This window comes from Phocoena sinus, chromosome 12, assembly GCF_008692025.1.
Source record: "Phocoena sinus isolate mPhoSin1 chromosome 12, mPhoSin1.pri, whole genome shotgun sequence".
In the NCBI taxonomy this organism is placed as follows: domain Eukaryota; kingdom Metazoa; phylum Chordata; class Mammalia; order Artiodactyla; family Phocoenidae; genus Phocoena; species Phocoena sinus.
The window spans coordinates 71,859,865-71,886,711 of NC_045774.1; the positions used below are offsets into that span (position 1 = coordinate 71,859,865).

At 40.6% G+C, this 26,847-nt stretch overlaps 1 pseudogene; it reads right to left on the reverse strand.

Moving 5' to 3' along the window:
- Positions 1-16,189: 16,189 nt before the first annotated feature.
- The window catches only part of LOC116763322, an 83,154-nt pseudogene continuing 72,496 nt past the window's right edge, over positions 16,190-26,847 (reverse strand).

Consider the following 26,847-nt stretch of genomic DNA (forward strand, 5'->3'; position numbering starts at 1 on the left):
CCCAAGGCCGCAGCTGTGGTTAAGGAGAGGAGCGTGGGCTGAGTCTAAAGACCTGGGTGTGAGTCCTGAATGCTCCACTCACCAGCTTGGTTAGTTATGTAACTTCCCCCAGCACCTCTTCCCCATGTGCAAAGTGAGCATTATTGATACAGTGCAATGTGCAGGGCGCAGGGTTTGGTGAGGAATAGATGAGATGCAGCTCATGAAAATGCTCTGCAACATTTGCTACAGATCTCAGTTATTCCCTTGATTGGGGGTCATCACAGCCCCTCTGCCCTGGAAACACTTTGGATCAGGGACTTACCCCAATTTACCACCCTTTCATGTGGGGTCATGTGGGAGGACAGAGGGAAGGAAAAATGCTCACTGAATTGAGAAGACCTCTTAAGACAGAAAAGCGAGGGGAAGAAAATGATCTGGAAGAATGTGGCATTTGCAGCTGCATTCTGCACCGCCAAGGGGCCATTGGGACAATTTTATAGTTAACCTAGGGTATGGGGGAGCGGGGGTAGGTGCTTAGAAACAGGAAGTACATTCTTAAGTCAAGATTCATGAATGGGTAACAAGTTTCATGGGCGCTGGGAATACGTCACCAAAGCTTTTCATCATTGTTTGGGGACTAACTCAGCATACAGGTTACCTGGTCCTAATGACTATTAAATAATACCTATTAATTACAAAGCTCTTGATGACAGAGAAGTGATTTACTGCACAGTATAGTCCTGGGTAGGGTCAGCAGAAGGACAAGCAAAACAGGAAGGGCCCAAGATAGTGTCAGTTATGTGCATTCCACCCCTAACAACTTGATGGCCCCTACAGTCTTATCTGACATTCTTCCACATAGACCCAAGAGCTGGATATAAAGATTAAGATCTTTATGTCAACTGATGTAAGTGTAAGAAATTCGAACACAATTTTCTTATGTTTCTTATGGCAATAACTTTGAAGTTATTTTTGAAACAGAACATTCTCTAAGAATGTTTAGGTCCCCTATTTGCTGCCCCTTCCCACATGGTGGGGTAAGCCTACTGGTCAACCAGCATGGTCTTCATCCAGCTTTCATGTCCTAAGGCATGGCTTTTACTGCCTGGATCAAGCTGTGCCCCAATTCCTGACCACCCTTGGCTGGCTTAGCTGATACTCTCTTCTAGAAATGACAAGGTAGGAGAAAAGGTCAGCAAGTGGCAGGGTCTAGTCATCTGAGGGCACATGCAGGTGGCAGACCAGCCAGGTGAGATGGGAGCCCATAGCTCAGCCTTGGAGGGGCTCTAGTTGAGTGAGTGGCACCGTCCTCCTTTAGGTGAAACCGGAGAGTTGGTACCCATCTTCTGTGCTGGACAGCACCACCACCGATCCAATAAGAAAGGGATGCTCCACCACTCCCTCCTCCACTCCTCCCTCCTTTCTTATTCCTGGAGCGTTTCAGAAGATGCGACACTGGCTCCTCTGTGGCCTAGCCTCACTGCCTTTATACGGTCCACCAATCCCTTCATCCCTCTGGCCTTAACTGCTCTCACCCCTCCATGCCCATTCTGAAAGGGATTCCACCAGCCTTCCTCCAGGAAACCTGTTATGATTCCTTAAGACTAGGGAAGGATTCTGTCTCTAGCTCTCGTGGTACCCTTTGCATATTTCTAATGCAGCATTTATTGTAACGCACCACAGTTGTTTGTTTACTTATTTGTACCCAATAAATTAGGAGCATCTGGATTTAAAAAAAAATTCTGTTATATTGAGAGATGGAAGTGTCTGCCCAAAGTGGACTCAGAGGACATCAGAAATTCTGAGTTAACAAAGGGACAGGATGGGTGGGTGACAATAATGCTCTAGACGAACAAACTTCCTAACAATTGCGTATCACTTGGGTACTTGCAGATGCTGGGAGTATAGGGAAACTCCTGCCGTTTGTGTGGGCCTTGGTTCCATGTGGGTAGGCATGCATCAGCAAGGCAAAATGCCAGAGCTTAGCCTGGGAACTCTGACTTAGAAATAAATTATATAGATAGTCATCGCTTTCTTATATTCTCCTCCCTTGCCTACCATGCTGTAACATATCATTTATGAGCTCTGCAATGAATCACAACAAGAAAGAAAATAGTGATCCTTTTCAGTTTGCCTCTAAGATTGCATAGAAATTTGTTATGCAATAAAAAGAGCACTAACATTCTCTGAAAATATTCCCCTAGAACATACCTTCTAGGGCTTTCCAAATAGCTCAGAAGAAGGGTTTCAAAACTTTTCCTGTAAAGAACAGCTTGAGGCTAGCACATTTCAGAAGAAATGCCAGCCTCAGTTTTTCTCGGCTTAATTTCATTTCAAGAATAGTACATTTTCTTCTTCCTCCAATTAAGCTCCACTGCCTAGTCCCAGGAAGAAAAGAAGTCATGGTAAAGCAGCCACAGTTAATAGATGAAGAAAGGAAGAGCAAAGCAATGAGACTGACAACAAAAATACATTTGGGAGGATGGACAAAACCAGAAATTCATTATTTAAAAACACTAATAAAATAGCTAAAGCTTTGAAAAGATTGGTGAGAGAGATAACTAGCAAATAACAGGAATGAAGAAAATGCCTTTAACTACAAATGAATATTCAATACCCAAAACAAGAAAATACTATGAACAATTTTCCCCAGTGAATTAGAAAAGTTAGATAAAACAAACCATTTTCTAGATGAATATGTTAGCAAACTGACTGAAAGGGGAAAAAAAGCACAGAATCCCAGCTGTAGTCTAAATGTTTATGTCCCCTCAAACTCATATATTGAAATCCTAACCCCTAAAGGTGATGGTATTAGTAGGTGGGGACTTTGGGGGATGCTTAAGCCATGGGAGTGGAGCCCTCATGAATAACATTAGTGCCCTAAAAGAAAGATCTCTAGCCCCTGGCACTATGTGATGACGTGGAAAGAAAGTGCCAGCTATGAAGCAGGAAGAGGCCTTTCACCAGAACAGCACCATGCTGGCACCTTGATCTTGGGCTTTTCAGTCCCCAAGACTGTGGGAAATAAATTTCTGTTTGTTTGTTTGTTTTTTCTTTTTCTTTTCTTTTTTTTGCCGTACGCGGGCCTCTCACTGTTGTGGCCTCTCCCGTTGCGGAGCACAGGCTCCGGACGCACAGGCTCAGCGGCCATGGCCCACGGGCCCAGCCGCTCCGCGGCATGTGGGATCTTCCCGGACCGGGGCACGAACCCGTGTCCCCTGCATCAGCAGGCGGACTCCCAACCACTGCACCACCAGGGAAGCCCTGGAAGCCCTCTGTTGTTTATAAGCTACCCAGTCTGTGGCATTTTGTTACAGCAACTCAAACTGACTAAGACAACTCCAAATAGACTTTAAAATATTAAAGACGATCAAGAATATAAAAATCTGCCCATGGGATCAGGGGGAAAGTGATGAAACAGTTTTACAAATGAGATCTACCAACTATTGAAGGAACAGATCCCTGCCATGTAGGAATTTTACCATAAAATAGAAAAAGAGGAAGAATTGTCCACCCCAAAACACACATTACATGACCAGTATTACTCCAATATCAAAACCAGGTTAGAATGATTTAAAGAATGAAAATAACAACACTAATCTCACTCACAAACACTGATAAAATCCTCCTTAATAAAATATTAGCAAAGAAGATTCAGTGATTAGAAAACAACAAAAATTATGACTCAAATGGGTAACTGGTTTTATCCCAAGAATATGAGTTAAGTTTAGAAAAACCTATTGTTTTTTAAATCTATATTTTATCTATTATCACATTAGCTGAATAAAAGAGAAAAACAAAATCATCTCAGTAGATGGAGAAAAACTTTTTTTTAATTTATGATTTTAAAAACAGCATATTTGTTTGCAAAATTAGAAGGAAATTTCCTCAACTTAATAAAAATTTTAACACAACAAAAGATTGTACTTAATATAGAAAATAGAATAAGAAAAACATTTGATAAAATTAACACCATTAAAAATTAAAAACACAAATTCACAGATATAGAGAACAAACTAGTGGTTACCAGTGGGGAGAGGGAAGCGGGGAGGGGCAAGAGAGAAGTAGAGGATTAAAAGATACAAACTATTAGGTATAAAATAAGTTACAAGGATATATCATACAACACAGGGAATATAGCCAATATTGTATAATAACTATGAATGGAGTATAACCTTTAAAAGTTGTGAATCACTATATTGTACACCCGTAACTTATATAATATTGTACAGAAACTATACTTCAATTAAAAAAAATTAAAAACAAATGCCATGCACATATATTTGGAGAAAACTGTAATTCGAAAAGATATACACACCCCAGTGTTCACTGCAGCACAGTTCACAATAGCCAAGACATGGAAACAACCTGTGTCCATCAACAGATGAATGGATAAAGAAGATGTGGTGTGTATATATATATATATATATATATATATATATACACACACACACACACACACACACACACACACAATGAAATACTACTCAGCCATAAAAAAGAATGAAATGCCATTTGCAGCAACATGGATGCAATTAGAGATTATCATATTGAAGTAAGTCCAAAAAAGGAAGACAAATACCATATGCTATCACTGACATGTGGAATCTAAAATATGACACAAATGAACTTATCTATGAAACAGAAGCAGAATCACAGACATAGAGAACAGACTTGTGGTTGCCAAGGAGGAGGGTGGGTGGGGGAGAAATGGATTGGGAGGTTGGGGTTAGCAGATGCAAACTATTATATAGAGAATGGATAAACAACAAGGTCCTACCGTAGAGCACAGGGAACTATATTCAATATCCTGTGATAAACCACAATGGAAAAGAATATGAAAAAGAGTGTGTGTATATATATATATATATATATATATATATACACACACACGTATATAACTGAATCACTTTGCTGTACAGCAGAAATTAACACAACATTGTAAATCAACTATAATTCAATAAATTAAAAGAAACAACAAAACAAAAGTGCTGTGCAAACTAGGAATAAAAAGGCACTTCCTTAACCTGGTAAAATTTGTAAAACTATAGCAAATATCCTACTTAATGGTGAAATATTAGTTTTAAATAATTTAAAAATTATTTTAAAGGAAGAAATAAAACAATTGTTCACAGATAGTGTTCATTATCTAACTCAAACTTGAGAAAACTCAAGAGAAAAACAGACCAATTATTAGAATTACAAATTGAGATCAGAATAAGAAAAAAATATATAAATAGATTGCATTCCTACACACAAAAGTATACATATGCATACAATTTTAAAGCATATCGTATATGATAGCAACAAAATGTAAGGTACTAGAAGTAAATCTAATGAAAATGTGCATATCTTTGTGAAGGAAATTATAAACATTTATTGAAAGACATTAAAGAAGTTCTATGTCAGTGGAGATATATCCCCTTCAATGATGAGAGTGAATATGATAAGGTTGTTAATCTCCCGCAAATAAGCTATAAAGCTTCAGTTATAATCCCAACAGTATTGTTCATGGACTTTGACAACTTTGTCTTAAAATTTATGTAGAAGAGCAAAGAACCAAGAACAGACATGACAATTCTGAAGAACTTCAAGGTGGGTGAAGACCCTCATCCTGGCAGCTATGAAGATCTCCCTAAAGCTTGAAGAATGAAGCAACATGGTACAGGGAAGGGCCAAAGAAACCTACGAACAGATGGGAAACTCAGGCATTGACATATTCATAGACAAAAACCTGACACATGACAGAAGTGGCTTTGGAAACCAGAAAGGAAAGGACAGAATAGTCCAGTGTTTTTCACGTTTTGTTTTACCAATTACCCACAGTGAGAAATGCATTTAACACTGCAACCCAAACCATACAGTCATGTAGGTAAATATATACATAAAACGAAAACAGAAGATTCAAGGAAAATAGTTACAATTACTATGTGCAATGCATTCTGGTATTTTTCTATTCAGCCGTGTTTTATTTAAAACACACACACACACACACAAAATTGTTGCAACCCATACAGTTGATTCCATAAGCGCTACAGAGTTGCAACCTTCAATTTGAAAAACTGCACTGTGCAACAGGTTCTTGATAGAGAGTTCTGTGCAGTGGGCATGCTAGTATTGTCCCCCAGGAGTTGGAGAGGGAGTTGATTTGTAGCGTTTGCCCATAACTGTGGTATAAAAATTCCTGCCGTGGCCCATATGAGCTAGCAATGTGTTTAACAACCAGCTAATGCGATGCCTGAGAATTAATAATGAACTTTCATGAGCTGGTACGAGGTAGCTGCAGCACGCTGCTGATTCTAGGATAACTGGTTACCCATATGAAAGAAATAAATAATCAGACCTGTACACCACACCATATATGAACATTAACTTCAGGTGAACTAAATACCTGACACATGAAGAACAAAGATGTGAATGTGAAATGTGAAAAGCAAAAGTTAGAAAAGTGCAAAACAAAACACAGTAGTATGTCTTTTTAACTCCTGGGTAGGAAAGGATTCTTAAATGTTATGAAAATCACAAGCCACAAAGGGAAACTTGATACATCTGATTACATTTAAAATAGACATTCCTGTGCATTAAAATTCATCATTTAAAAAGTGAAAAAACAAGCCACAGCCCAGGATACATTTGCAACTCATATACATTCAGAATTTTATAGGAATTCTTATAAATCAATAAGAAAAAAAACTTATAGAAAAATACACAAAGACACGTGCAAATAATTTACAGCAGAGATGATCTAAATGGCAGAAGAAAAAGGAAGAGAGGGAAAGAGGAATGGAGGGAAAGAAGAAAGAAAAAGAAAAGCTCAACACCATTGTAAAGCAATTATACTCCAATAAACATGTTAAAAAAAATTCTCACTTGGGTTAGATGTATCAGCTGGGTTCAGACTGGAAAACAACATTCACACCCAGTCTTTCAATTCAGAGGAAATTTAATTCAGAGACTTTGGAAACCCAAAAGTTGAGGCAACCAAGAGATATAACTGCAGGAACACCTAGGCTGGGAAGGAAAGACAAGACATGGTGTTTTCAGAATCCAGGACCTGGGGCTGCCCAGCAGGCCCTGAGTGGAGAAGGGGCCATCAAGCTGAGCCATGGCAGGAGCTGGCCAAGGTGAGCTGGGGCCATGGAGACCCCATTGGAGGCAGAGTGGATGGGGAAAAAGACCTTGGCCTCTCCTGTTTAACCTTCCACCAGTGCTTCACATTAGCTGAATGAAAATGGAAGCCAGCAGGCAAGGGACGCTGGGAACTGTCCTTTTAGAGATGGGCTCCCTCCAGGATAGGAGAAAGGAAAGATCTGAGAGAAAACTTGTAAATGCCCAACACATCAGGGGATGCACTGAGACCACTCCGTATCCATCAGATCTGGAATATTTCTAAAGTCAAACAATAAAAAGCATTTTAAGGATATGAATGTATGAGAAATCTAATACACTGGTAATGAACGAGGAAACTGACACAACAATTTTGAAAATAGAGGGTTTTTTCTCTAGTAAAATGGAAGGTACACACATCTGTGACTTAAAAATTCTACTCCTAGATAAAAATTCCAGAGAAAATTCTCACATGTATGTACAAGGTGACATGTACAAGAATATTAACCATTTGGGGATGGTTTAGAAAGTGGAAATAATTTCAATGTCCATCAATAGGATAATTAATTTTTTAATGTTATATATTCATATAATAATGGAATACTATACCACAGTTAAAATGAAGGAACTAGTGCTACATGTTTAACATGGATTTATCCCTCAAACAATGCCATTAAAACAAAGCAAGGAACAGAAGACCATATACAATATCATTCATATAAAGTTTAAAAACATAAAAGACAATTCTGTATTTTGCACGGGGATATTGCTTAGGACCACATACAGAGGATAAAGTATAAGAAACATGCAAGAGAAAGATAAACACAAAATGCAGGACAATGGTAACCCTGGGAGTGATCTTGAGGAAAATGGCATCATGGAAGGGTCCCTAGGAGGCTTCATCAATATATAAGTGCTTTGCTCCTCAGGTTAGGTGGGCAATACTTGCCTGTTCCTGACAGTTTCTCTCCACCTTTTTATATGTCTGAAATATTTGATTTTTATTAAAAAGATATGGAAGGACTGGCATCAAATTACTTTATTACTCACCTATATATATCAATCCTCATATTGGTCAAAACTCTGAAATGTGTTTATAAGAATTCATAACACAAAGCTGGTGTGAGAAATAGAAATGGTTGGTAAATTGCCCATTAATTACTCCCTATGTTTTTGGACTTACAAAGAACTTGTGATCTTTCCTCCAAAAAACTAAGCTCCTTCATTCCATCAAATATATAAAAACCCAGAACATTTGGAGATAGTATCAGTGGCTAATATGTATTAAGTATGTCCTCTGCTTCAGGCACCTATCATCCCCACTGTATGTATGAGAAAAACAGGGCACCAAGAGAGGAAGTTGATTTCCCAAAGCCACCTAGCTAATCGGGGATAGAGCCGTTTCCACACTCACTCTTCTGCCCCACCCAGGTCAGCCCTTGTTTTTCTGTCTTACCTCGGAGTAATTTTTAAACCAGGGTAGATGAAATAAGGGTGCTTCTGGCAATGTCTAGACCTGACCATAACGTGGAGCTTTCTAATGTCACGGAATAGAAAACAAAACTCAGAGGGCTCTCTGGGGAGAAGCAAGCACGCCCTATTGGCACCCCTGGTTCTGAGGCCATGCGACAGCTCCCACCAGCATGTGACTTTGGGCAAGTTAATCAAACCAACTGCATTCCAGTCCTGGTTCTACCACTTTCTGACCCATCACTTAGCTTCTTTAAGCCTCATCCAGAAAACAGAGTATTTAATACCTTCCTCGTTGAGTTTGTCTGAGGATGCTAAGCGAAAGCACGTCAGAAGTTCTTGCACCCTGCCTGCCCCGTAACCTGAGATGGTTACCCACGGGACAGAGCCAACAGTGCCCATCCCTTCCCAACTCCACATTCAGTCACCTCATGTTGACATTGGCCATAGTGAGACAGGCTGGGACCTGGGACCCTTTGCTGCAGTGCTTGCAGCTGGGCAAACATCGCCCCAAGCAACAAAATACAAAGAAACTCTAAGGGACTAAAAACAACTGTGTGCATGTGCGGTTGAGGCACATTATGGACAAGATACCAAAAGACCAAAAAAAAATCAACTGCCACTTCTGAAGAGCCAGGAACAAAAGCAGGACACTGCGCATGCCCCCTGCACACAGCACCACCAAAGAAGTGGGTAAAGCATCTAAGCCGCTCCTCCAGCCAGACCCCTGGACACAGCCCTACCCTCGCCCCATAGAAGGAAGCAGCTCAGCCCCTGCCTCGGGGCTCAAGCCAGCGAAACTGTGGCTTGTTCTCGCTCTTCGCTGCTGCAGCAGCAACCCCAGTAAAACTTTGCCTGAATTTCTCGTCTGGCCTCTTATCAATTTCTATTGATTAAGGAGGCTAAGAGTCCTGGTCGATAACAGCAGCAAAAGGACTTAAACCACAAAAATGGACAAATTCTACAAATCAGGGCTTTATGTATTTATTTTTCTAAGAGCTGGTTGTTAAACGTTTTACCAGCAACCCCTGCAGCACTGTTGGAATTGGTTTGTCAACTATATAAATATTAGCTATTATTGTTTAAGATTTCATGACCAAGAGGACAAAATGGAGAATGTTTAGGGGTGAAAACAGCTCCCACAAGAACATGGTCCTCCATCTCACAGAACATCTGTGCAGCACACACAGGTAAGGCCTTCCTCTGTGCCCAAGCTGGGATGGTGGGGTGCCAGGGAAACAGCAGTTTTTCCACAGCTGGTCCAGCACAAAGGGGCCGAGCTCCGTGGCTTCATTACTGAGTGAGCAGGTGGTATCTTCACGTGTCACTTTCTAATCTGACCAGCATTGTGCTTTTCCTGAAACCCCAGTAAGTACCGGGAACCCTGTATTTGGTTGCCTTTGCCACTTCCTAACTGGGTGACAGGGAGAATGCCCCTTCTTCTAATGGTTTACTGCACAGAACTCCCATCTCACTGAAGGTTTAGAACAATTAATTCAAGATTTTAAAATATGAAAGTATATATATTAAAATACACCAGACAATATGTGAAAGGCAATGAGGAAAATCTAGAGGTATAATGATTCCTGTGATTTTTTTTCTCTAGACTGTGCAAGAATGTGGCTATCCTGAGAATTGCCTTGTGACAATTCTTATATTAGTAAAACATTAACTTGCTCAAAAAGTGAGAAATCCTCAGCATAACAAACACCTGAATGTATTTTACTAAGAATTTCAGTAGCTTCTCCCTTAGACATGTTTACAAGCCAGGGTTATTTGTACCAAACACAAATAACTGCGTTTCTCAGCATGTTCGAAATGAGAGGAAATAAGAATTGTAATGAAGTCAACACAGGCCACCTCAGCAAACACTACAATAAAAACACTTCCCTCACTATTCTGATCACCACAGGTTAGGATGATGGCTAATTAGAAAATCCTGAGTCAGAACATAAGCTCTTCAAATTCAAGGAAGAGAGTTGCCAGCATCATTTTCAGATTTACCTCCAAGTGTCCAGTTGCTAAGAGACATATGGACAAAATGTACTATAACGTGGAAATGGTTGTTCCTCCCAAAGAGCCAAGCTTACACAAAGCCTGTGTGGTTTGTATTTGCTTCCATGGCTACAGTGATGATTTGCATTATTGAATGTGTTTGCCATTGTACCAGAATTAAAGATGTCTCATCATGGCCCTATTTGTCATTAGCTGCCTGCTTCTCAGACCTGTCCCTTCCAGAATGTTCTCCCCACGCTATCACCAGAGTTCTCTTCCTAGAATGTTAGTCATTCATTTATCAACTTCACAGCTGCCTTCTGCACTGTTATTTAGTTTACACTCTTAATTTAAATTGATTTATACCCAAGCTTATTCTTGCCCTAAGCACTCCATATGATTTGCTGTCACACAATGGAAGAAAATATTCGTGAAACATCTGAAAAAGGACTTGTATCTAGATGTATAAAGAATGCTTCCAATTTAACAATAAGAAAAACAATCCAATTAAAAATGGGCAAAAGATTAAAACCCTACAAAAGACAATATACCAGTGGTAGTTAAGCACATGATAAGTTCAACATCAACAGACATCAGACAAATGCAAATTAAAATCACAATAAGATACCACTACACACTAACTTTTAAAAGATTAATAATTCAAGGTTGTTGAGGATGTGGAAGGATTGAAATTCTGATACAGTGCTTGCTGGTAGGAGTGTAAAATGGTGCAACCAATTTGGCAAAAAAAACCAACTTGGCATTTTCTTAAAAGTTTGAAACTGTACATTCAAAAGCATGATTATCTAACTAGTATATGTCTCAGCACTAGACCTAGAAATATACACAGAATAAAGTAGGGTTTAAAAAAAAGTTAAATGTACAGTTACCACATGACTCAGCAATTTCACTTGTAGGTATCCATCCAAGAGAAATGAAAAAATACGTCCACAGAAAGACTCGGGCATGAATGTTCTGGGGACAATAGAAGCTTCTCTCAGGGTGACACCCTTCCTAAGAGCTGAGCACTTGCTGGAGGGCTGGGGGCAGTGGCCTGAAGTCCCCTCGGCTTGCTCTCCGGGTGTGGAACCCATGCCGCATTACCAGGGCCCCGAGCTCAGTGTGCTGCCCCCCAGGATGGAGCCTCCATTCCATGAGTACGGACCCAGCAGCAGAAGAGAACTTTAACCAGGAAATAAAACATGTTTTTTGTATTTTAGATAGGTGACTCTGGCATTCTGGCAGACAGAGAGAACAGAATTGGGATTGCCAAGGGGGAGGGAGGGTGTGGGAGGGAAGGATTGGGAGTTTGGGATTAGCAGACGCAAACTAGTATATATAGAATGGATAAACAACAAGGTCCTACTGTAGAGCACAGGGAACTATATTCAATATCCTGTGATAAACCATAATGGAAAAGAATATGAAAAGGAATGTATATATAACTGAATCACTCTGCTGGACAGCAGAAATTAACACAACACTGTAAATCAACTATACTTCAATTAAAAACACACAAAAAACCCCAAAAAAACCAAAGCAGAAAGACACCAAGAGACTGGGGCTGGCTGAGGTTTCACTTTTCCTTTTTAACCAATTAGCCACCATTCTAAATATCGTAGACCAGAGACTGGGTCATCTGCCCAAAGGTGGGAGTCTGCAGCTATCAACAGACACAGCCCCAAACTAGTTTAGGACAAGTTTATGTGGCAGAGAAGGTAGACCACAGAGGAAGCTGGAGTCAAGCCTTCGCCAGCATGATGGAGTTAAGTATTCTGGAGTGGAAAGCATCTCTCACTCCTCCATCACATTAAGGTGAAAATTGAGGGCCCATAGCGAGCTCTAGACAAAATACAATTATCTTACCTTGGGCAAGTTTCTCTGTCTTCTTCAGACTGTGGTAGGAAGAATGGTCGCCCAAAGACGTCGACACCCTAATGCCTGAAGACTTTGAATATGCTATATTAAATGGCAAAAGGGACTCTGCAGCTGTCGCGCTACAGATTTTTAAGGTCAGAAGGTTATCCAGGACTATCTGGGGGGGCCCTGTCTAATTGCATGAGCCAATAAAAGCAGTGAACTTTCTCCAGCAGGGGGAAGAAAGACTGTAGCAGAAGGGAAATGCAGAGAGATCTAAAGCATGAGACGCGCTGGATCTACCAGTGCTGGGGGGAGCCACATAGATAGCATGAGAAGGGACATGGGCAGCTATACAAACAAAGACTGGCCCCCAGCTGACTGCTAGCAAGGAAATGGGGAACTCCAACCTCAAGGAACTGAATTCTACGAACAACCTGAAGGAGCCTGGAAGCTAAACATTCTCCAGCACCTCCCGAGAAGAGTCCAGCCCAGCTGACAACCAGATTTCAGCCTTAGGAGGTCTTCAGCAGAGGACCCAGCTGAGCCCCATTGGGCCCAGACCCCTGAGCTATGGAATAAATGGGTGTTTTAAGCCTCGAGGTTCACAGTAATTTGTCCTTGCGGAAATAGAAAACTGATACAAAACTGACACATTTTAAAAAAGGAAGTAAGCAAGCAGAATTCTCAAGGAAAAGTGACTTTGAGTATAATTCCAATTTTCTTATTGCAAATACAGGACGTAGGAGCCTTGGAGCTCTTTGCTCAAGAATAATAATTACAATCCATACTCCCTTCTGCGCTCCTCAGTATACGACTGTATTAAATGGGAAACTGAGGCTCTATTTAGGGGAGTTTCTAGGGCCCTCTAGCAACACTGGAGTGGAGAATGGATTTCAATGAGGTCAAGACTGCAATAGGGGGCTTCCCTGGTGGCGCAGTGGTTGGGAGTCCGCCTGCTGATTCAGGGGACACGGGTTCGTGCCCCGGTCCGGGAAGATCCCACATGCTGCGGAACGGCTGGGCCCGTGAGCCATGGCCGCTGAGCCTGCGCGTCCGGAGCAATGGGAGAGGCCCCAACAGTGAGAGACCCGCATACTGCAAAAAAAAAAAAAAAAAAAAAAAAAAAAAAGACTGCAATAGGAATAATAATAATAATAAAAAAAAGCCTGCAATAGGAAGACCAGTTGTTGGGCTATTGTACTGAGGTGATTGAGGGACCACAGGGCAGGACTAGCTGGTATGGAGGAATCAGATTGGAGAGGGAGACACTGATCCCGAAAAATTCTAGAAGGGTTGGCTAGGTGGAAGGTAGCACCAGTAAATCAGAGAATTCAAGAGGAGGAATAGACCTGGGAGAGACTGAAACCATGGGTTTGCTTAAATCCACTTCCGCTGCCTTCACTAATCAAGGTGGTTTTAAGACTTGCATGTCCTCCATGCAGCATGTAGCCTAAACAATAAGGTATCTATCTGCCCGAGTTGTTTTCCAGGAACTTGGAGTCAGCTGTGTCTAGTTGGAGCTCAGCTGGTTAACACTGGATAGGACCACTGACCCTCCAAATGGGCACACATGAGTGGCCACGCAGGGACCTTCTGACGCCAGAAGGTCGAAAATTACACCCTCAGCTAGGGCTAAGCGCCTCCACTCTTGAACATGCAGAAGCCTGTAGCCTTGTTATCCCTGCGCAGAACAACAATCACTCCCACCTTTTCCCGGTCACCTCTCCCCACGCTCCCCACGCCTAAGACGGCCCTGCTTCTTTGTTCATTATCCCATAATTCCCCTGAGCCCCTTGAGGATCTGAGACTTGTTTTCCTGGCTTCTCACCTGGCTGCCTTTTTAAATAAACCCTCTCTTTGCTGCAATCCTTGGCGTCTTAGAGTTTCGGCTTGCTGAGCATCAGCCAAACATTACCCTGGTTTGGTTACAAGATGGTCACGGCAAAAGCTTAGTTTGGGATCTGTTGAATTTGAGGGGCTTGTGGAACACCCAGGTGGTAACTGGATAATGAAAACTGAAGCTCAGCTGATTCTCAAAGATGCCAATTTGGGAATTATTAACATATACGTTCAGAAGATGCTCATGGGTTTTCTTTTGCTTTAAAATACAGTAAGAAGACTGAGGAAGAGAAACAAACAGGGAGTAACCTAGAGGTAATTAGAAAAGGGTTTGGAGGAGAGAGGAAAAAGGAGGGTAGAAAAGATGAGAGAGCTGGCTAAGGTAGAATTAACAGATATATTACTAATAAACTACAAAAAAAGGTGTGCCTGAAAAGTTCATGATCTTAGGGGAGAAAAAAAGAGGTGGTAGGAAGGCAGAGGTAGAAAATGTTCCTGTTAGCCACAGGGAGCATTGCCACCTCCGGCCTGAGTGAATGATGATGCATGGAGGAGGGAGACGCAGGGAAAGAAGAAAGTGTTGATCCAGCCACTTGCACCTGGGGAGCTTCCTGGGCTGGGGGTTTGTAATTTGAGGAATGTTAATATTGTGTTCCTCCTGACTACACCATTCATTCAGTGAAGACTTAGCTATTTACCAAATGTTTACAGGGGAGCTGGAGACTGACTCCCCACACCCCGATTTCTGTAAAAGCAATGCTGCCATCCTGAATACGGCTGTAAAATCTAAGTTAGCTTACGCATAGCCACCTATGCATCCAACACAGTTTCCTCATGAAAAGCTCACAATGGCTTTTCTTTTTTTTTTTTAACATCTTGATTGGAGTATAATTGCTTTACAATGGCGTGTCACTTTCTGCTTTATACCAAAGTGAATCAGTTATACATATACATATGTCCCCATATCCCCTCCCTCTTGCATCTCCCTCCCACCCTCCCTATCCCACCCCTCTAGGTGGTCACAAAGCACCTGTGCCATGCGGCTGCTTCCCACTAGCTATCTGTTTTACATTTGGTAGTATATACAATAGCTTTTCTTGATACCCTTTGCAGAATCCCAATCTGTGAAAGCTTTGGAAGGCTGCACACAGCAGCAGGGAGAGAGAATAAGATGCCCACACAGCAGAGCTTAGGAGGGCTCCCTGCTGAACCGCCAGCTGTGGGGCAAGCAGCCAGCCAGGGAAGGTACCATTTAGGATGGAGTGTCCCTCATTTGCCCAGCTGGTCTAGATGGGCTCAAAAAGAATTTAAATTTAACCTATTCCAAAGCACCAAATGATTATTTTGGACCATGAGACCAGATGCTATACTTTCATTATCTTTCCTGATGCCTCTAGTTTTGGCTAAGAATCAAAATAGTTGTCAAGGCTGTCTTAAACTTTCTAAACACATATAATCCAAAGCTGCGTGTGTGAAGTGTCTCCAGAATCTTTTATTGCTGCTTTTAAAATTCCCCGTAGACACTAACTCATACTGTTACACTCAAACACATTTCTACCACAAAGATTAAAAAGTACTTAAGAATATTTTTTTATTCTACTCTGTATCAAGGCCATAGGCACACAAAATGTTTGGATCACTTAATAAGTTATAACATTCCGTGTTTTCATAGTAAGAACAAGGACATAAATGATCATTTCCTGAGTTTACAGTGCAATGTAAAATTTAATCTGTATTGCTAATCAGACATCTTACAGCATAGAAATGTGATCAAAATGATCATTTGCTTTATCATGTCATAAAACACAAGAGCTTATTGTAGATCAGTGATACAGTTTAAATGGTAAGGAACTTTGTGATTCATAACAAAGAATCCTGTATATACTTGTTGCCATGATTGACCTTTCAGGACAAATATCAGTAGTAAAATAAGTTATGGTACAAAATAAAGTCAACAAGGTATCTATAGTGAAGAAACATTTGATTTCATTTAAGAAACTAAAACCTGGATTCTAGTTAACCTATATACAAAAATGTTCTTTTAAAAAACCCTAAGTAATCACAAATTTAGCTAAAACAGTTGAATGACGGCTCTTCTCTATGCTGTAAAACTATGGATCTCATCTTTGGAAAAGTTCAAATCATGCAGCAACTTGAAAAACAAATAAAAAGCACATGTTTCTTAGGGAAGATGTTTAAAAATAAAGAAGTAAGATCAAAGTTTACCATCGTAACCATAGTATTTCTTCATTTTCCCCATTTAGCATGTGTTTTCTAAAAAACTCCACAATTATCACTTCTAAAAAATTAACAATAATTCCTTAATATCATCTAATATCTAGTAAGTGTTCACATTTTCAATTGTCTCATAAATGCCATAATTTTTTAAAGTTTGTTTGAATCAAGAGCCAATTAAATTCTACTCACTGTGATTGGTTTATATGTCTTTTGGGTATTTTTTGATCTATAACATCCCCTCCATCTCTCTCTCTCCCTCTCACTCTCTCTCTCTCTGTCCTGCAATTTATTTGTTGACAAAATCAGATACTTAAGTGTTGAGTCTCCCACAGTTCTCATTTTGCTGCATCCCTGTGGTTTACTTTAATAATATGTTCCTTCTTCCTTTGATCTCCCCAAATTTAATAATTGGATCGAGAGGCTTAATCAGTTACAGGTTCAATTCTTTTTGACAAGACTACTTCATAGTGCTCTTTCATCACAAGGCACATAATACCGGGTTGCCTCTCTTTTTGGTTGCTAACCACCACTGGTGATCTATGTACAGATCTACTAGTTTCATTAGGGACCGAAGTTGGTGATATTCTACTCCTATCATTCTTTATTCGTTTATCAGCCGAGGAATTCTATAAAGAATAACTTCTGCTCATCTATTATGTGGTTGTCCAGTAGTATAACTCATACAGAAAAGGCAGAATAAATGCTAGTTTTCTTCCTCTTCATTCACCAGTTTTTGAAGTAAGGACTTGATCCCCTAGCATTGTATCATGACTTTCCCCCACTGAACAGGAGAAGCAGAAATACTGCTTAAGTATAATTCAACTTGGAAAATACTGTAAATGGAGACAAATCTTAAAAGTAGCTCTGTTTAAAATACTGCTGAAGGGAACTTCCCTGGAGGTCCAGTGGTTAGGACTCCACTTTTCCACTGCAGGGAGCATGGGTTCGACCCCTGGTTGGGGAACTAAGATCCTGCAAGCCATGTGGCATGGCCAAAAAAAAAGGAGGTAAAAAAAATATAAAATGCTGCTGAATATAATAAACATTTACTTCGTACTCACTCCTTGTAGTCACTATGCTAGGCATTTCACATACATCAATATTATCATTTATTCCCTCGGATAGGTGAGTGCACTAAAGCTTAGAAGGTTTTGGCCCTAGGACACTTAGCTGATGATTGTAGCATGACCTTAAGTGGTGGAGCTGGGATTCCAACCCAAAGTGACAGCTTCCAGAGCTGACACACACATTCAGACAAAGGGCACAGGAGTTACGAGGGCCAACGTGGTGTGGCAGGCAAGCCTCTCACTATCTGAACCCAACTTACCTTTCCGGACATACCGCCTGTCTTTTTCATAATTAAAATTAAAAATAAGATAGCAAGAGAGAAAATTACTTAGCAAATGTTAGGTTCAGTCATATACCAAACAAGGAAATGCAGGGCATTTAAGGCAGTCATATTTTAAAATCATCTAGAAACCCAACAGTGGCTATATCTAACCAAATATTTTAAAGTGTCATTTTAGAGTTAAATAAGATCAAGGTGATTTTTAAATAAGATGGTCACTACCACTGGTTGTTCTTTGTGTGGAGTTCAACTCTTGGTCTTGGCTTATTTATGTTCTAGTCTCTGGTTTTTTTCTTGCTGTTTGGCTTTCTCTCACTGTGTTATTGATTAATGCTCACCCAGTTGCAGAGAATGATGGAAGATCAAAAGCTACAATGAGATGAACACTGCTTATTATGATATATTTTTTAAAAATTATGATATATTATGAAGCTTTGGTGGAAGAGGAGGTTGAATCTAGTGTCCCCAAAACTATCTGGCACCAATCTTGTGAAAGCGTCCACACTACCAGACACTACCAGAGACCATCAAGAGCTGGCTGTGTCTGGCTTTTGTGCTCACGTCTAACTCTGTGCATAATCCGGGCCTCCGACGCTTCACCTGCATGCAGATTAAACACTTTGTTATTATTTTCTTATGCTGTGACATACTACTGAAGTGCAGATTCATATGAATAGGAAGAAATGAGAGCCACGTCAACTGCTCTTTATAGGAGGTCATAATTTCACGGTGCTGGGATTCTCTCTCCTACCACGTTGCTACTCACTTCATTCCTTGTTCTGTAAATGGCATTGGTCCACAAATGCAGATGAGGCTTTGGACGTGTCTAAACTTCTTTCCAAAAATTCAGAAAGCAGAGCTGGTGAAATGTTTCCCCGTTTGTCATTCCATTCAGAAGTAGGTGCTGAGAGAAAAAATTCAAGGTCAAATCTGGAGAAAAGAAACATTTTTAAAAAATCTACTACATTAAATATATTATGAACATGTTTCCAGTTCAATAACTCATCTTTTTCTCCCCTGGAGAACAAATGAATATATGAAGGTTGACACGCTTGCTAGAAAAGCACTAGAACAAAATGTAAACAAACATTTTGCAAAAACATACAGGTAAATCCACATTTACTAAAGATAAACTTTTGCTACAGATAAGAGAATAATTTGACATTTTCTATTGAACTCATTAGAAAGAGAGCTCCAAAGGATCTCAGAGAACTCCACATTTTTATTAATAATTCACTTGTATAAAGCACAGTAAAAAGCGACAACCAGTGACATGTGCATTTTCATCTGACTCAAACCCCTCCAATGAGTCCTTGACCCCGATAACCAACGGCCTATCTGACTTCTTACTGTTACTGTCTTCATGGCTTCAACCTTGACTTACAGTATCCCTGTGCCACACCCGATGTCACTGCTGTGAATGGCACCACAGTCCATTTGGTTGCACAAACCAGAAACCCAGGATTGATCTGCCTCACCCTCCACGTCCAAATTCTTCCCAATCCTAGCTCCTAACTCTGTGCTCTGCTTCTCTCAGCCTTCACTGCCACACCCTGCCTGTTCTCTTTCTCCTTCTGTAATGTTTCTACCATACCCCACTGTTCAGTTTCTTAGCTCAAGCATCATTTCCAGGAAGCCCCACCAGTCTGGAGTCCTTTCATAATTACATGTGTTGTAGAAATGTTTCCCTTTTCCTCTTCTTTATAGCCTTTCTATCAGGCTGTAAATATGTGGCCACCAAGGTGATTATTCTAGTAATGTCTACCTTCCCCATTAGACCAGAAACTCCGTGAGAGCAGGGACCATGTTTGCTTGGGTTATCACTGAACCCCTAGTGGCCATCACACAGGAGGCACTCAAACACTATGGAGTGAAACATTTCAAAGAAAAGAAAGGGTACAGAATTACGATCAGAAAGAAGCACATCAAACCAAGCCTCACAAGGGAACAACAGACCATTTCTTCCCACAGCTCTGCAATCTGTTAAGTGAACTGCTGATGAACAGCCATAGCAAATTCAAAATTCTAAGCTCTACCTGCTCCCCTGCTCCCTTTGCTACATTTCTGCAAACACAATTAGTTCTTATCATTTTCAGTAGCATCAGATCGAATGTGTTTCTACATTTTCCACTTGAGTAATATGTTAATCTCAATCTTAAGAAAACGCTGAAGCGAATAATTTCTCCCGTGAGGTGGCCCTGGGAGCCAAACATCAGAACAGAAGCAAGACATGGCTGGAGCTGTGGTCCTCGCCTGGCTGGGCTGCAGCTGGGTGAATGCTCCCAAGAGCGGACGGCCCAGCACAAGCATACAGACCAGCTCAGGGCGCCAGCCGGGGCTACAGAACCCGTCCCAGCTCTCACCAGACCCAGCCTCTAGGGCTTATAGGTCCATCTGTGGAACAAGGTGGGAAAACTATATGCTCTCTTACAATCCTAATATTCTGATTTTGTATTTAAAAACCCAACAGAGATGTGTTTTATTTCTTGCCTTCAAGGTTCCCATTTCACTTTAGCAGCAATAGGAATCCACCCTATACAAAACAGTACCCCAAATACTATCTTTCACTAGCATTTTCTCCTTCCCAGCACTTATAATTAAGATAGCGTTACGTAATTCTGGAATGTGATGTTTGTTTGCTGCTCCATGAGGCCAGAGTCCTGGCCTGTCTTGTTCATACTGTATCCAGGCCTGGCTTGAGGCAAGTGTGCAAAAAATACTTGATGAATGAATAAAGGAATTTATTTAGCAAGAAGCCATATTGGTTAAAAATAAACACTATACTCAGAAGAACAAAGCCATATGCTGGCATCTATGAAATTACATATAAAAATGTATGTGAATTTGTAAGGGCATTTTTCTGGGAAGAAGGTCTATAATGTTTCATCAGATTATCAAAGGGGATGCAAAAGCAGCTGTGGAACCACTATCTTAAGACATTTCTAATTATACATAGACAACGCAATAAAATATAGCAACTGCCTTGTTAAATTACAAATAAAAGGTAGTCTCCTCTGCCTCTATTTCCAATCAGTCTGTCACTGGAATAAAACTGCTAAGATATATAAATCAATACTGGCGTCCTTTGTCATCTGAATAAAAATCTTAATTTTCCTTTAGTGAGATGCTTTAAAAAGAAAAAAAAGCATAATCAGTGGCATGCTCTCTGCAGGCATCTACTAAAGGGTGAAAAATAACTGTGATCCTTACATAAATGGTATAAATTCCTCATGTATTTTGTATTTATTCACATATTGATCCCCTGGGTATACCTTTGGGTCTCTCGATGGAAAACGTGACCAGGTGGCATGAATGCAATTTTCAGGGGGTTGTAAGGAGGCTGACAACCTGTTTCTCTTCTCCTTCACAGCCCTGGAAAAGAGCTTTCACTGGAGCGGGAGCAATCCCAAGGTAAGACTCAAGAATACATGAATGAAGGACTTCTTATACCATATCAGGATACAGATGGTTACTGTGGATGGTTGCTTCTGAATTTTCCTGAAGGGCAACTTACTGTCTGAAGCATTTATAGCCTTCAGGCATGAGGGGATGCACTGGCAAATGTCCTGAAACTCCTTTCTGCCCTATGATTTCAGAAGTGCCAGAAAGGACTGGGACTTTTGAAAAGGTTACTTGAAAGTAAGTTTCGAGAATCCATAAAGTGCAAACCAACATGAGAGAGAGAGACAGAGAGAGAGAGAGAGAGAGACAGAGAGAGAGACAGAGAGGCCTGCTTCTGATGAATGTCGAAGTCTACATGTCAATGGAAGTAAACAGGCTTGTCCAAAAAACATTACTTTAAAGTAGGCTGATAAATGACCTGAGATGAAAAAAAATCTTGAAATATAAACGTGTGCATTCAGTCTAAACCATACGCAGAACCTGAAGTCATTCAACAACGTATTCCCTCCTCCTCCAGGCAATCAGCTTCCCAGACCCACTCCTTCCTATTTCTTACACATACATAGCCCTGCCTTCCCAATTTTACTGCCACAACTCCAGGTCCGGCCCTTCTATCTCTTGTCTAAGATGCTGCTCTAATAAGCTTACCCTCACCTATCTGGCATATCCTTGTTATACTAGTTCTCCTAAAAACCCAGATCCAATCTCACAACTTCTTTGCTAAAGCTTCAGTGGCTTGTCACTGCCCACAAAGTAGTATTTCAGAGTACTTGGGGTCCCAGCTTTTCCTGGTTTCTCTAGCTAAAGAAAAATACTAGAATCTGCAGAAAAACTTGCTATTTGCTCATGGGAAAAACAGCTCACAAAATAAACAGCTAGGGGTTAAAAATATTTCTCAAAACGAATCTGATTAAACACTTGTGCTCCTCCAAATGTTAGTGGTTGCCCATGAAAACAAGAGACTAACCTGGCAAATAAGTTTGGGACTACTGGGTTAAGAGAAGTTAAATAGATTTGTTTAGAATTTCTCAAAGCCTTGAATATGCTAAGTTTATATTAAACTTCAAGAAGATAACAAAGTATACATTATTTCTCAAACTTATTTAATCATAGAGCCCTTTAGGGGGAACACATGAGTATTTCAAGGAATACACTCCAAGAAACACACCCCTGGCTCTTCCCTGATGGAGCAGTGGTTAAGAATCTGCCTGCCAATGCAGGGACATGGGTTCAATCCCTGGTCCGGGAAGATCCCACATGCCACGGAGCAACTAAGCCCATGCACCACAACTACTGAGCCTGCGCTGTAGAGCCCGCGAACCACAAGTGCTGAAGCCCACGTGCCCTAGGGCCTGTGTGCCGCAACTACTGAGCCTGAGTGCTGCAACTACCGAAGCCCAAGTACCTACAGCCCATGCTCCTCAACAAGAGAAGCCACTGCAATGAGAAGCCCAAGTACCACAATGAAGAGCTGCCTCCGCTCGCCACAACTAGAGAAAGGTCACACGCAGCAACGAAGACCCAATGCAGCCAAAACATAAATATATTAAAAAAAAACCCAAAAAACATTGGGAACTGTATTCAATACCTTGTAATAACCTATAATGGAAAATAATCTAAAAAATATATATCTGAATCAATTTGCTGTTCATCTGAAACTAACACAATATTGTAAATCAACTATACTTCAATAAAAAAACCCCAAAAAACACCACCCCTGGAGGACCATCTGGGAGGAACAGAGAGTGGTATAGGGCCCAGATTAGGGGCCCACATATCTGAGTTGCCTCACAGGCTGGGGAAAAAGAAAGGCGTTCAAGCACCTTGTTTAACTTACTTGTGCTTCTGGAATCACTGGATTTTGCTGTCTTAAATGGGACTTAACACATTGCTGGTCCCCAAACTGACACCAGAATATAGAAAAACATTTACCTTCGAGAGGCTATTGTCAAAATGGATCAATAGGCCTTGGTACACTTTGACTTAGTGATTCTTTTGGCGAATCTTTATCCTGCATAGTTAGAGAGGTACAGAAAAATTTGTACTCACTATGTCAAACAGTAGAGGGTTGGTTAAACAAATTATGGTATGAACTCAATGGCCAAATACAATGCAGCTATTAAAAATCATGGTGTAGTGTGAGTTTTCCCAACTAGCGCTACTGGCAGTTTGGGCAGGATAATTCTTTGCTGTCCTGTGCTGTCTTGTGCACTGGAGGCTCTTAACAGCATTCTTGTAGGCTCTTAACAGTCTCTACCCACTAGGTGCCAGGGAACCCCTTCCATCAGTTGTTACGATCAAAAACGTTTTGAGACATAAATGTCCCCTAGGGTGTCAGGGTGTCGGGAGGGGAGAAACAGAATCACTCCAGGTCGAGAGCCACAGGTTGAAAGTATTCTATACATAGAATACACACAATTCACTAAAAATGTAGTTATAAAAAGTATAGTCTGTATGGCTACATTATTTAAAAATACAAAAAAATAATGTGTGCATTTAAGTGTATAAGTGCGTGCATGTGTGTATGTATGTGTGTATCTGTGAGAGAGAGAGGGAGAGGAAGAGAGAGAAGGAGAATGGAAAGATACAAACCATAATGTTGTTCCTTGGATGGTAAGATTATGGGTGATCTTTTCCCTTATATATTTTTCTATACAAATATGTATTAATTTTATAAACGGGGGAAAATCAGCAAATCATCAAATTCTACTATTTATAGAAAACAATATGCTACTAACTTTACTAAAATAAGGTTATTATCTTCAAACATGACTGCTTTGAAAGGGAAGGAAAATACTTTTTCTATTTATATATTACAAAATGCCATCCAGAAGTTAATCTCACTGTCAAACTGTCCTGCACCTCAAAAAGAATTCTGCAAAAGCAGAGAACTCAGAGCAGGCGCATTCTACTGGGGGAGGGGGGAGTACCAGCGTGTAAGACTAAGTCAACCAGGCCTCATAACACTGCTCAGTAGTCGAGACGGAGATAAGTGAAATTTAATTTGGATTTCCGTTTACATAGTAATTAGCTACACCTGCTGCTGTACATATTTACCTTCTACTGGAGTTAACAGTCAAGTGTAATAAAATATCTGGATAAAATTCAGGCAAGCCAACTTTTTTTTTTCCGTTGAAATTTTAAGCTTAATGACATGAAAAGTGAATTGAAACAGAAACATCCTAAAAGAGTACAAATGCTCTACCTATTTTCAGCAATTCTGTTAAGTTTAGCAACATGGGAAAATGAAGAAATCCATTCCCTGGATTGCATGAGAAGATAAGCCAACACAATATCCTGTTCCCTGTTATACCCCCATACAGGCACCTGGGAGCCGCTCACAGGAAATTGATGAGTAAATGAATGTTACAAATATGCTAATTCTGGGCGAGGCACCCACGTCTGCTATCTCATGGCCCCCACTCCCAAACAACCCTATGATGGAGATATTGATGTCCCTGTTCTACAGATGGAAAAACTGAAACTCCCTCAGATCAAGTGACTTGCCCGAGGTCACAGGTTAATAAGTTTCCATCATACAACAATGTTTCAAAGAATTTCCTTTGGCAACTGTATTATTTGGATAAACTCTGAGGACAAGCACAGCATGCTTGCTGAAAATGAAAATATTATATAATACATCAGTCTCAGTATACATTTTTCCTATCTCTCCTTGTTCCCCAAAGGATTGAATGGAAAGCTGTGTCCTAATCCTACAGAGAGTAAGGTATTTCATTTGTTTTAACTATAGAGCTTATTTTTTTAATAGTCACAATCCAATAATAATTTAACCAAGGAGATATGTTCAAGTTTCACATTCTGCCATCAGAAACTTTATTACTAAAACGAGCAGTGACATAGGAGAGTCAAGATGTAGGAAAGGGTGGTTTAACAGATTAAAAAAATTAAGCCTTAAATGTTAACTAAATGACAGATGTGACAAATTAAAACTACCTTATATTAAATTTGAACTTTCACTTTCCTTCTATGTATGGGACTCAACAATTATGCTCTGAATGAATAGTACTACCGAGAGCCAACAGTAAACCTTTAAGGCTAGGTTTCTCCTCTATCTGCATAAAACCTGAGAATATGGAAGGTTCCTGACAAATGTTCCAAAGCCATGTACATACACAAGGCCTCTGTGTTTCCCACTGAGGGTCTGACCCCAAAGCCTTTGCGTTTTCCAGGGAGGGTCTGACCCTGAGTCTCCAGGGGGGCACAGATTATCTGACGCTGGAAGTCAGTGCCAGTAGAGGGCCCCCAGCAAGGAGAGTGTACCTCCAGAAAGTGGAAGGAAAGGGAGGGAGCAGAGAGCACACAGTAGCAGGAGCAGGCAGGTGAGAGCAGGGAGAGCGCGAGCGAGCAGAAGAGAGAGGATAAAGGCAGGCCAGAGGCAAAACGCTCACTCCTCCCAGCACACTGGAGCGTCTCACTCACTTAGAGCCAGTCATCCAGAAGTGAAAAAGAAGGGGCCTTTCCTCATCCTCAGTCCTGCAGCCTATGCAATTCCAGCAACCCAAATTATGTGGACCAAGCAAGACAAAACAAAACACACAGGGGACGTTGTTAAAGGGCACTTCGTGTTCAGAAGCTGTCAACACGTGCCTTTTTACCAATTCTTTCTTTTTAAAAAATTTTTTTTTAACTTTTTATTTTATATTGGAGTATAGTTGATTAACAACGTTGTGTTAGTTTCAGGTGTAAAACAAAGTGATTCAGTTATACATATACACGTTACTTCTTATGTCAAGTTTAACATCAATGGATAGACTAAGAGTACAATGTCTGTTTGCTGAAATACTAGTAAATGAATTTTTCTTGTACAAGCAAACTATCTTGAAGAATACCATGTCCCAAAACTGTCAGAAATACGTTTTTTAAAAAAACCTAGCTAAAAAAGCGTAGCTATGTCTGCTTAAAGTCTTTTAAATGCTTGTTTAGGAAACAGGAGCTCAAACAGTCAAAAGAACACATGTATACAGAGGTCCTTCATAACAGCAATCCAAATATCTAAGGCAGGGCTTCACAATTTTTAAGCATTTACACTATCTTCTCTAGTCCTCACAACAGGCTTATGAAGTAAATAGGAAAGATGTCATTATTCTATTTTGAAAATAAAGGGACAGGCCCACAGAGCTACGTAATTTTTGAATACAGTTTCAAGCTAGTAAAGGGTAGACTGAAAACCAGAATTTAGGTCTTTAGGCTTTTTGATAAATGCTGCTTCCGATTTTCCACTTTGAAAATTAGTGAAAAAGACACTTGAAAAACCCAGGTATTTGTATTTCTTTAAATTATGCTCTAAATTGCCATGCAACTACTTAAGTATAGTACATATTCTTAGGTTTATGTTTTAAGTATGTAAGAAAACACTTCGATAATTAAATTCAGGTCGTCCTTCATTTGTGCAAATTATTTACTAAAAGAGAAAGAGGGAGGGCTTCCCTGGTGGCGCAGTGGTTGAGAGTCCGCCTGCCTATGCAGCGGACGCGGGTTCGTGCCCCGGTCCGGGAAGATCCCACATGCCGCGGAGCGGCTGGGCCCGTGAGCCACGGCCGCTGAGGCTGCGCGTCCGGAGCCTGAGCTCCGCAACGGGAGAGGCC